This window comes from Pistacia vera, unplaced genomic scaffold, assembly GCF_008641045.1.
Source record: "Pistacia vera cultivar Batoury unplaced genomic scaffold, PisVer_v2 Contig205, whole genome shotgun sequence".
In the NCBI taxonomy this organism is placed as follows: domain Eukaryota; kingdom Viridiplantae; phylum Streptophyta; class Magnoliopsida; order Sapindales; family Anacardiaceae; genus Pistacia; species Pistacia vera.
The window spans coordinates 1,079,347-1,092,404 of NW_022196008.1; the positions used below are offsets into that span (position 1 = coordinate 1,079,347).

At 34.1% G+C, this 13,058-nt stretch overlaps 1 long non-coding RNA gene and 1 pseudogene across 1 annotated transcript; one reads left to right on the forward strand and one right to left on the reverse strand.

The window, feature by feature from the left end:
• Positions 1–1,156: 1,156 nt before the first annotated feature.
• Positions 1,157–8,207, reverse strand: LOC116128931 (annotated as a pseudogene).
• Positions 8,208–11,804: 3,597 nt separating this feature from the next.
• On the forward strand, positions 11,805–12,221 carry LOC116128932. The gene is made up of 3 exons (XR_004127828.1): positions 11,805–11,872; positions 11,974–12,114; positions 12,192–12,221. It is a non-coding gene; the product is annotated as an uncharacterized LOC116128932 (long non-coding RNA).
• Positions 12,222–13,058: the final 837 nt, after the last annotated feature.

Here is a 13,058-nt window from a genome sequence, read left to right on the forward strand (position 1 = left end):
ATACAAAAGTAATGCTATCTACAACCATTCGTATATAGATTAAAGTGCTACTTATTAATTGAGTTAACTTGTGTATTTCACTCTTCCATTATAGTTGTGTTATATCAATTTTTATACAATAGTTTGTATAAAAAAAATTTAAAGTGTGGTATTATTCTAAATAAAACAAGGTTCTTGAGTTGTGTCCTGGTGTAACTTAATATTAATATCAGAGTCTTCTCTTCTTATGTTGTGTTTTTACAGTAGGATGTAGTTGATAAGCTAACGGTTCAGATATTCAGGGACCCTCATCATGAAATTGTCATTTTAACACTATGAGTTGGGGTAATCCTTGTTGGGAAGCTGGCTTTTTCTTTCTGCTGCAGTAGGTGATGTGTCCCATGGCTGTTGGCAGCAGCTTGGTTTGGCCTGTTTCCCTTCACTTTTCGTGAGCTATTGCTGAAGTTTTCAGTGGCTAGATTGGGTTTTTACTTGCTGCAACTGATTGGAGGAGAGTACTGATACTGATCAAAACAACCAGCTCATCACTTTATTTTCTTACTGCTGTAATGTATGTTGTATACACGTTTTTATAATATATGTTGTAATGTATGTTGTGTACAAGTTTTTATAATGCAACATTGAGGTTCTATTTTATTATTGGATGAATTTTTCTCTTGGATGTACTTTTTATTTTAAGTTTCATGACAAAAAAATCTAGCAAGCAATTGAAGTCTTATTAGGGTGGAAATAAAAGATTATGAATGCATCATTTAAAGTTTGTAACAATTGTTTTGAATCATCTCTAACTCTCCTATGAATGATCACTTACTATCTTGAGTTAAAAAATCTGCATAAATTTATGACAAGTTACTAAGTGTTTTTGTTTATTGCAAATCAAACCACAAAACATAATATAGTACGTATTACCACAATTTCAGAAAATTATTTGCATAATTTAGCTTATTTTATGCATTTAGGAGGGCCTAAATTCGTTTCAGAATTTTCTCTATAATGCTTAAAACAAATTGTCTTTAAATATGCTTCAAAACATGGAAGAAACTCTGCTTCAATGTTCAAACCACTCAATCGAGCAACAAAATTGAGATAAAAAAGTAAAGAATAAAGAGTGTCAATTTATTTTCAAATAATAAAATAATTCATTGATAAAGGTCCTTATAATCTGTAAAGAGACAGGCGACACTTCTGAAATAAAAAAAGAATAACTGAAGTACAATCAACAAAGATACATTTTTTATTCTCTGCTTAATACAAGAAGGAAGTAAATGGTTAATATTACATGAATCGGTGGTACTCATGCAGACACGAGAATGATTGTCTTGGCACCTTGGCAGATATATCGGCAACATTATTCTGGAGGGCGAAATGCTGTGTCAAAGCAGCTCTAGTAGCTCCACTTGCAACACCAGCTAATTGGACATACGATTGAAAGAGATTGAATTGAGAAAGCCAGATCAAGGCTATTTTAACATGTTTTATCATGTAAGTTAATACATAAAGAATATATAGAAGAAACATGCAAAAAATATACAAATATTACTATGGTTCATAACACATACTCCATTGAAAGCTTTGATAACTTAACAGATGCATATACAGTAATGCAACAGCAATAAAGTAATACATTGTATTCCCAATCTACATATACCAAGAAAGATGTAATACCTCAACAAGATAATTGCTTGGTCAATAAATTTTGATAAATCTATCAGAGGTGTTAGCTAATCATACTATCCATCTTCTACATTAGGAGAAACAGACTTACTAAATGATCTTGATAAACTCCCTAAGCAAACAACAAATACAAAAGCTGAAGGAAACAAAGGGGAAAGAAGGTCCATCAACATCCCTGCAATCAATATAACATCCTTTCTTGTCAATTAATATATTCAATAATGTCAAAATACAAAAAAGCCTAATGAATTGTGTGCAAGTGTATATAACTGAACCACAGACTACGGGAAATGGAAAAAGTTAAAACAGAATGTTAAGATTAAGATCTATTTTGATATTGGCATGAAGACTAAGACTTCAGTCATTCAGAAGCAAATTTTTCATACCATTCAATTGATAATAAATACATCCTTTTTTTCTGCATAGCAGAATTTCAACCTAAAATCTACACCAACCATGATAGACTTTTTAAAATCTGAGTAAAAGCCCATGGGCAATTATGAAATTATAAAATCTTATACAATTAACAGTTCTAATTAGATGTGATTAGCCAAATGTATCCTTTTCCTCAACATTTAACAGACATTAATTTAATATAAATGATAAAATTCACATAAAGAGCCTGAATACTAGTCAAAGGAATAACATAGAGAGTTATGATACATGGGTCCAACATGCTGTAATTCCCATGGCAGTAGGAAATGCCCAGTATTTTATATCATAAAGAAAAAATCAGATTCTAACAAGAAAAATTGAATCAAGGCTCATGAATGTGCTTGTGCCAGCGTTGGTTTGAGTTAATGCCCACATGCTTGTGCTCTGTGTCTGTGAGTGTGAGAGAGAGAGATTGAAAACAATTTTCTAGAATCAATATCTTGAAATACAATCGTAAATATACAAAACAACCGCATAACAAGATCATTCATAAGATCTGCAACCAGTCGCCACATTTTAGCATTGCTATCCAGATTTGAGCCCTAAATAGATTATATGGTGTCACAATCTCGTAGTAAATTCATAATGTCTGTTCAAAAAGAAGTGAATGCAAATTACCCCACTCGCACACCAACAAGAATGTGACACTCCATGACATGATTTAAACAAAAATTTCCATAATTACATCTGCTGCCAATCACAGATTCTCAAATTTGTGGCAGATATGAAGTCAAAATACAATTATGTAAGTACAGTGCATCACATCTGATAAAATGTGAATAAGACACCTCCAAGCATTCCAATTAGATCCCTCAAAAACCACTGAAACAATTTCAATAAAGATGGTGAATATATCATATATATTTCCAAGTAGCCATTGTACAAGGAAATTTAAATGAAGTGTAACTAGGAAAAAGCGATTGCAGTACGAACTAAAATATATTTCTAATAGAAATAATTTATGTTGCATTCAAAACTTTACCTGAAATGTTGCACCAAGAACAGTAGCCGACTTCTCACCAACACCAATGGCACTCAAGAGAGCCAAACACAATTTCGCACCATGACAAAGTGGTTATCAAAACATGTTGTGTAATCTATTCGAGAAAAAGCAAAAAGCATTGAATATCAAATAACTTGAACTTACCTGTGTAGAAAGCATGGTCCTAATGTATGTAGAAAGACCCTATGGAAATAAACAAAACAAGAAACTATGAAAAGCCAATACACATGTATTTTAGTAAAGATATATCTTGCAATATACGTATATAATTTACCTGCAAAGAATCCCATACTTGAAATGGCACATAATCCGGAGTCACACTGCCTGGAAAACCCTGCAGTTTAAAAAACAAAAAACAAAAACAAATGTTTGGTTCCACTAGTAACAGGCATTTATCATCCTCTGAGATTTACTACAATTACCGGCGGTTGAATCTAGTTGGGAAGTACATGTAAAACCTAGACCATGGTCAATGTATAATTGATAAAATAATAATAATAATAATAATTTGGATGAAAATTGAAAAAGCTTGCCTCAGGTATAAAGGCTTGCAGAAGTCGTCTCCAGATATGGTTGAAACGGCTACCGGATCTGCGTAGTAAAGGAAAAGAAATGAGAAATGAAAATAGAAATGAAATAGGGAGATTGGAGACCTATGAATGGAGAGAGAAGTTGCGAATGACGGTGGTGGAAGAGGAGTCGCAAATGATGGTGGTGGAAGAGGAGTTGCAAATGACGGTGCTGAGTTCAAGTTCCACTCTAGGGTTTCAATTGGATTTTGGGAGAGAAAATTTTTTTTAGGAAGAGGAGTTGCGCATGACAGTGGTGGAAGATTGATTGTAGGGCAATAGGGTGTTTGGTTCCGGGTATCCTACACTTTTTGAAGGAACTGGAATCGGAACCGAAACCGAAACCGACAGTTCCTTGAAATTTGGAACCAAAACCAGAACCGACAGTTCCGGTTACTAGGTACCTAGAACCAGAACCTGTAACAACGGTTTCGGTTCTGGTTCTGGGTACCCTGTAAAATTTATGACCTCCCAAAAGTTTTTAAAATGACAAAAAAACCCTTAAAAACTTACAAATACCCCCCCACCTGGCAGTTGTTAACAAAAATAAAATTACAAATTATAAAATTCAAAATGACAAACTCCATTACTTTGTAAAGGTAGATTCTCAAAAGTCAAACCAACTTACTTTAAATGTTATGAAATATAAATATAAATGTATTCACATTACTTTTTCTACAAAAGTTTTTATTAACCCCTCTAATATTTAATTTTATTTTATATTAGTCTCGGTTCCCGGTTTCTGGTTCCGGTTCCGGTTCCGGTTCCGGTTCCTAACTATAAGAACCGAAACCGGAACCGTACAGTAACGGTTCAAAAATTTGGAACCAGAACCTACCTATTGACGATTGGTTCTGGTAGGAACCGGAACTAAACCCAGGGTAACGTCGGTTCCGGTTCCAACGGTCTTTTGAACACCCCTAGGGCAACTTTGAGAGAGATTTCTAATTTAGGGAAAAGAGGGTTTGACGTTTTGATTTTGTTTCGAGAGAGAGATAGATTTAGGGGGAACTAAATTTTGACTTTTTTTTTTTTAAAAAATTATAATTTGGAGGAAATTGCATGGCATTTTGTTAATGTGGTAGATGACATGAGAGTCTGCCATGTCATGTGTGTAAGAGTAGGTGAGATGTTGGTGTAAACCTAGCATTAATCTATCTAGATTTTTTTTTTTTTGCTATTAATTTAATATTTTTATTTTATTTACTACATCATAAATCTAAAATAATATAAATGAAACAAGTTTGATCAATATTATATATGCATTAAATACTTTCAATTTTTTATCCTTTTTTATTGTTTCTAACTTTCAATTGATTCCCACATTTTTATATAATTTATAAGTTTGTTATTCTTTTATAAAAATAAATAAATAATAAATATCCTTTGTATCTATGGTTGGAGCTTAACAATGTGTACAACTGATTATATTCTTGATTGATATGTTAAATTAAGATAAAAGATGAAAAGTATATATAAAGCATGGATTTTGAATATATAGCATGAATAATGAAAACATGAATGTAAGGGGGCATTTGGTTGGGGATTATATGTGATTACTGAGGACATGTCATCTTATATTACTTGATTATCACATTTGGTTGTTAAGTAATATAAGATTCTGGTAATCTTTCAATACCAATAGTAGTTACCGTTGATAATATTGAAGGTAATCTAATGCCCTCCATTTTCTTAGATATTATAAAATTACTTGGTTATCTTATTTTTGTTACAATTTAATCCCTTATTAATAAAATTTTTGGACAATAATGCCCTTATTTTAAAATCAATTTACATTAATATCCACCATTAAATTTTACCCTTGTTTAATTAAGTTTTTGGACAATAATACCCTATGTTTAAAAAAAATTGCAGACCACCACTGCCACCTAGCCACCACTGTCGGCCACCGCCGGAAGTCGCCGAAAGACGCCAAAAGGCTCCGATATGGCTGGAAATGACCATATTGATGGCAAAAAATTGTCATATCGAAGTAGATCTAGTAAAAAATGGCCATATTGATGGCAAAAAATAGCCATATCGAAGTAGATCTGGCCAGATCTACCTCGATATGGCCATTTTCGGCCATCAATATGGCTAGAAACGGCCATATCGGAACCTCTTGATGATTCTCACAATTTCCAACGACTTCCGGCAGTGGATGGCGGTGGCCGACAGTGGCTTGGGGTGGTGGGGGTGATTTTGTTATAAATTAAAGTTTTATATAAGCTGGGGTGCTTTAGCTAAATCTGAGATGTAGGGGATTAAAAGAATTATTCAAAAAATAATAATAAAAATAATATTATATTAATATTTAAAAAGAGGGCAATTTTGTAATTTAAATAACATACCCACCAATTTATTCTTCTTAACCAAATATATTAATATAACATACTCACCAATTTATTCCAACTAACCAAACACATTTTCTTAAAGATTCATTTTTCCTAAAGATTCATTTTTCCTAAAGATTCCGAGTAATCTTCAAACTAATCTAACTTTCTATTAATATAATATTCCCAATAATCCAACATTCTCTAAACCAAACGCACCCTAAGGGTTACTTTGAAAATGGACAATTTTTATTAAGATAGTTAGATATGTTTTAAATTAAGTGAATCTACTGGCACCCCACTAATGGATTAAAGAAGCCTCAATTTTTATTAAATTTTATAATGACAAAATATCCCTATTTTGAATTATTAAGATTAACTTAAATTTTATATTTTTTACATATACTTTTGGCACCCCACTATTATCTCATAATTTTTTTTTTTTTTTTTTTTATGAGAATGAATTATAAAGATAGAATTTTGATATTTGAGATTGTTTGCAGTCAGTAGTCACATATAAATTCATTGATTTTTTTCTTCAAAGTATTGGTAACTATTTTAATTTAGATATTTTTTATATTGTTTATCTCCATTATGTTATTGCGATTATCCATAAGGATATTTTTAGCTTTAATTTTTTTTTTTTTCTAAACTTTCAATTTGTTTATCTAAAAGTTTGTTTTAGAAATAACAATAGTGGAGGGTGTGTAGCATAAATGAAGGAAATGAAATTTTCAATATTTTAAAATAAAAAAAAAAAAAAATTGAATGAAAGGCAATCATTGAATTTATGGGGTGCCATAAGAAAAAATTATAGTTTTAAAACTTTGAAATTGGGCGTCTTAAAAAATGTGGCTTCTTTAGTCCATTAGTGAAGTATATATACAGTAAAATCTCTCTATAGTCATAATGGTAGGACTAACTAATTTTATTACTATAAGGAGGTTATAACTTAATGGAGGTGTAGATACAAAAATTATATTTTCGATTTCTTATTTTTTAATTCATGTTTTAGTAGTACAGTATTAGGATTTCAATTCAGCGCTTCAGTTGCCTACTTTTGAAATGGATAGAAAACCGTGTCTTGGAACCAACAAAGATAAGTGTCATTGATGGAACTATAAATGTAGTTGATGCATGGTGAATTGATGTGAAGCCACAGACAATTGCCAATGGTTTTAAGCATTGCAAAATTAGGACCCTCGATTTCGATGAATTGCAAGTTACAAATGAAGTGGACGAGGAAAATAAAAGAGTCCTTGCAAAATTGAGTGATAAAATTCGACAAGAAAATAAAAGAGTCAGTGCAAAATTGAGAGATTAGATTCAACAATTTCACTACACTAATCGAATGGATATTAATGTCTTCCTCGATCATCCAAATGAGCAACAAATTGTGCATGCTTTAACCGAAGAAGAAATCATTGCTACAATTAGACAAGAAGATAAAGATATAATCCTAAGGATGATAGTACGGAAATACAAAAGTTTTCGTGCCATGAAGCTCTAAACATGCTTGAGAAGCTAAATATATTTTGGCTTCAACAAGAAGGTGTTCATGCTAGCAAGTTATTACATACTAGCAAGGTAAAAGATGCGATAATAACTCTAAAATATAAATCATTGTCCCAAATAACTTTAGATAAATATTTTATTTCATCTTAAACATTTAATGTAACATAACATATATTTTTTTGGTAATATACAGATAATTATTACTATGTGGAAGCAACTTTCCTTGAGACTAAGACTGTAAACGAGCCGAGCCGGTAAAAGCTTGTTTAGAGCTCGGCTTGATAAGGCTCGGTTCAACTCGACTCGAACTCGATTCGTTAACCGAGTCGAGTTCGAACACAGTGAAGCTCGGCTCGTGGGCTCGCGAGATTGGTCCGGCTCGATTAAGCATTGTACACTTCACAGGGTGTTTTGGTGATTTTTTAAACTATTAGGTATTAAACTGATATTTTCTAGTGAAAAAGTTTTTAAAAATGACAGTTTTCCCCCAAAGTGCAAATTTGAAATAACACGATACACCAAAAACAGAGCGTCAATTTCAGTTCCCCATCCCAGTTGCCCTAAATCCCAAATCACAATCAAAGACCCCCAAATCCCAAATCGCGAACCAGACACTCTGAAATTGGTAATCTCCGTTGCCATCTCCGATCTCGGCAACCAGAAAAGGAGGCCCGACATTGTGAATCTTCCAGGTTTGTTTGCTATGCCCCGTTGCCATCCATAATTTTATTTACTCTGTGCCGTTAAAACTGTTGCCATTAGGAATTTCCAAGCTATCGTGTGTTGGCTTTGTCGTGTGTTTGGAGAGGATGACGATGTGTTGTCTCTGTTGCTGAGGATAAAAAATTGTATGTAATTGTTGAAATCTGGTCATTGAGTTAAGTGTCATTCTTGTGTGGATGATGGTGTCAGTTATCAGAGTCAAAATGTGATTTGGTTTGACTTGCAAAACAGATTGCAGCTTTGATGGTCATGCTGTAGGATTATAAGGCTTCAAAAAGTCAATTAAAGCCTCCAGTTAAATTAGTGAGTGGCGTCAATGAAAATTGATGCCCTTCGAGTAGACATGTTCATACTAGAAGAGATTTGATAATGGGTGGGGTTATATATTTATGATATTCATATGTTAGATATGGTAAAGAAAAAGAAGAAAAAAAAAAATCTCTTCCTCTGGCTAAATTAGTGGCTTGACTCCTGAAAGTTTTATGATGCGTTTCCTGATGGCTGCATGTATAAAAAGACAGCCCCCTTCTTCCTTTGTACTCAGCTAGTTATTTATACTGCTGCAATAGCAGTATGAGCCGCAGTAGTTACTGGTTGTGTTTTTGTTTTTTTGGCTTATTAAAATACGTATGGACATGAAAATGAAATTGATATGATATGAGCGTTTTGGATTATTATGTTAAAAGTATATTATTCTATATGTGTGGAGTTAGAGAGATATTGCATATGTTACGTTTAAGAGTATTTTGAGTGTTAAAAGATGAGCAGTAAAGTAAGGAATTTTCAATTTTTGCTGATGGTTGATTTTGGTTTGATGAGGGGGTTTTGCTTAAAATTAATGTAACGCTAGTTTTGGGCACTTGCTCTTGCACGTGCCTATCATTTTCACTAATAAAAACTGCTCCTCAGTCCTCACTTCCCATTTATATACAAATCACAATTTCTGCTTCAATCTCTTTGCCCATCATCCACAAAAATATACCAGAAGGAGAAATCTATGATCTTTGTTTATCTTCTTTTGTACGACATTATGATAAGTCTTTAATCTGTCAATTCAAAGCCCAAAGGCCTATTTTGGCCCAATTTTGTATCTCTTTGAACATTTGATTTTGATCAAACGTAGCAAAACAAAGTCAGGTGATAACGATTAATGTGACTTCTCTTAAATCTATCATAGAGATTGAATTTTTTGAGGCAATTTTGAATGGGATTTTCGTTATGCAACGGAAACATGAATATATATTATGTGAATTATATATTATTTAACTTTATGATATTGTCTAATGATAGTGGTTAATTCATTTTTCAATTGTAGGTATGGCATCGGGAGACAATTCCTCAAGCACCCCTACATTGGATGACGTCGACGATTGTGTTACGGTAAGAGCAGTCGATCAGCGTAACATTTATGGAAGCACAGGTGGTACCGAGAAAAGTGTGAGTAGCCCCAAAAATGTTGAGAATGACAATCCACTAAAGAGGAAGAAGAGAGCGAAGACATCAGTTGTGTGGTCAGAATTTACGGAGGTGGTTCTCCCTGGTGGTATAAGGAAGGGAGAGTGCATTCATTGTAAAACAATGTTAAAAATCACTACCAGTGGAAGCACAACACAATTCAACAGACATTTGAAAAGGTGTGCGAAGAGAACAGCTCACTTGAGGCAACAACAAATAAATTTCCCCCTTTCCAATTCTCAAGGTGGCTCTAATGTCCTGCCTGCTCTACGGGGCCAATTCAGTATGCTGAAGATGAGGGAGTTTATTGCACATTGGGTGCTGATGCATGAGCATCCATTTTCTATTGTAGAGGAAGAGGGGTTGAACAACATGATGAAGTACGAGATTCCTGAATGGACTCCGATTTCCCGTAATACTTGTAAGAATGATTGTATGAAAGTGTTTGAAAGTGAGAAACAGATGTTGCTAACCCTATTGAAGGGTGATAGGAAGATGAGTCTGACCATAGATCTATGGCATTTAGGCAACCAGAGGTTGGAATACATGGTTTTGACTGGGCATTGGATTGATGATCATTGGAAGTTTAATAGACGGGTGTTGAACTTTATTCATTTCCCTCCTCCCCGTTCTGGTGTTGCCATTGCTGATGCAATTTTCAAGTGTTTGATGGACTGGGGAATTGAAGCTAAGGTCCACACGATATACACTGTTACTGGAACATCATTGCTTGAAGCATTATCCACTGATATCGGTGGATAATGCTTCAAGCAATGATGTTGCAGTAACAATGTTGAAAGATAATTTCCAAGCTATGGGGAAGCTCATATGTGGGGGCAAGATGTTTCATGTGAGGTGTCGTGCACATATCTTGAACCTGGTTGTTTAAGATGGTCTTTATTAGATTAGACACATTATTGAGAACATCCGTGATACCGTAGCGTATATCAATTCATCAGAGAGTAGACTAAAGGTGTTTGCAGAGATTGTTCAACAGCGCCGATTACCATTTCGCAAGCTTATTCTTGATTGCAAAACGCGATGGAATTCAACATATGATATGTTGACAACGGCAATGCAATTTAGGCGTGTTTTCCCTTGTTTGAAGGAGAGGGATTTGAGTTATCATTATTGTCCCAAGGAGGAGGATTGAGACAAAGTTGAGAAAATTTGTCCTATTTTGAAGGTGTTTAGTGCTGTGTCAAATCTGATATCGGGGAGTGATTATTCGACATCAAACTTGTTTCTAAAACAAGTTTGTACAATAAAAATTATGTTGGATAGTAAGAGTCGGGATGAAGATGAGTTTATATAGACCATGATTTGGAAAATGAAAAAAAAGTTTGACAAATATTGGGGAGAATGTAATCTATTGATAGGTGTGGCTGCTATTTTGGACCCCAGACTGAAGATGAGGGTAATTGAATAGGCGTTCCTTAAGGTGTATCCTCAGGCTGAATTGCAGGCAAATATAGATGTTGTTCGAGATGCCTTGTATGAGATATATAGGGAGTATGTTGATGCCAGTAAAGCATCGACAGCTGCCTGCGCTTCTGCATCTACAGGGGGTGCATTTCAGGAGTTTGGTAAGGGGTCAGGGGCAGCGGCAAAGATGGCAGATGATTAAGATGATTTTAGTGAGTATCTGGATGTGGTTGAGACGGTTGAGCCAACGAAATCAGAGTTAGACTGTTACCTGGGAGAGGGATGCCATAAATGTGTTGGGGACGCTACGACATTTGATACTTTGACCTGGTGGAAGGCTAATTCAACAAAGTTCCCTATCTTGTCTACCATGGCTCGTGACATATTAGCCATTCCTATTACTACGGTTGCTTCTGAGTCTGCTTTCAGCGCTGGCAGTAGGGTTATTGACATGTACCGATCGTCGTTGGCTCCCAACACGGTGGAGATGCTCTTATGTGGATGTGATTGGAGCATGACATTGAATGGGGTGAAGAAATGATGTAAAGTAGGTTACATACTTATATTGAATATTGTTTTTATTAAATTTAGTTATTACTTTATATTTATACTAACTAAACTTCAATTACTCCTCCTTTGTCATTTTCAGGAAGAGTAGCAACCGTTTGATATCAACCTTCTTATCCCGTAAGTTCCTGGGATTCAGTGCATGGTTTGGCTGTGGTAGGAGGCATGCATAGGTAAAACTTTTATTCCTTTTGCTTTTGTTTCATGATTATACATATTTTTTTTCTTGTCATAGTTACCTTAAAAAATACTTACTAAATTGAACATTTTCTAGAGGCAGGGGTAAATTGTGGTTTTCATCGAAGACAGGCCTACTGCAGACTACTGGTGGATAGTGATTTTGATTGGTGGACTGTATATGTACTCCTAGGAATGTTATTTGTATATATTCAGAACTGTTTTTTGATTTTGTATGGTAATAGACATTTTGTAATGTTCGAAACTATCATGGTTAATTCAACATTGGATGTAAATATGAAATGTTGTACGCAGGCAGATTGCTGTAAATAAGGGGAACTTGGCTCGATCAAACCCGAATAAATGGTGGTTTGATCGAGCCTTATCGAGCCTCACGAGCCCTTATCGAGCCGGCTCGAGCTCGATTCTCAATTTTGAGGCTCGCCAGGCTCGAGCTCGACACTGTTGTAAACGAGCCGAGCTCGATAAGCCAAAAACTCGGCTCGGCTCGACTCGTTTACAGTCCTACTTGAGACGGGAATTAGAAAAATTATAACTTATTACAATGTGGAGTTTATTCTTATTTATAACTATCCCAAATTGAGACTATAATTTTTTATGACTATGTAGAGTTTATTCTTATATAGAGTATCACTATAGAAAGGTTTTACTGTAACTCCACTCTTAGGGAAGTGATTTTAAGCCCCCATCTAATTGATAGTATTCCCCAATTTTAAGTAATTTTTTTTTTTCCGTTTTGACAAGTTTAACCTTAGTAAGTAGTAACAATTACTAGAGTTAATATTATAAATTCTAAATACCCCCTATTGTATTTTACATTTTTTTTTTAAATTTTAACCTTTAATTCTTTTATAAACCTTTTTGGAAAATAGAAGATTTGGAAGATTTGATTGTTAGGGGATTTTCGAATATTACTAGGTGTTTTATGACTGTAAATATAAAATTAGTCAACTCCTGTAACTTAGGTTAATTAGTTCCTGATTTTATGCCTTGTATTCCCCTATAAATAGGAAACGTGTACAACTTATTATTTTGATTCAATATACAAAAGCACTCATAAAAATATTCTCTGGTTTACTATGTTTTTATGCTATCAGGGCTAAGAGATTTGATCTGTCACTCTTTTTGGAAAAAAAAAAAAAAAAAAAAAACCTGGGACTT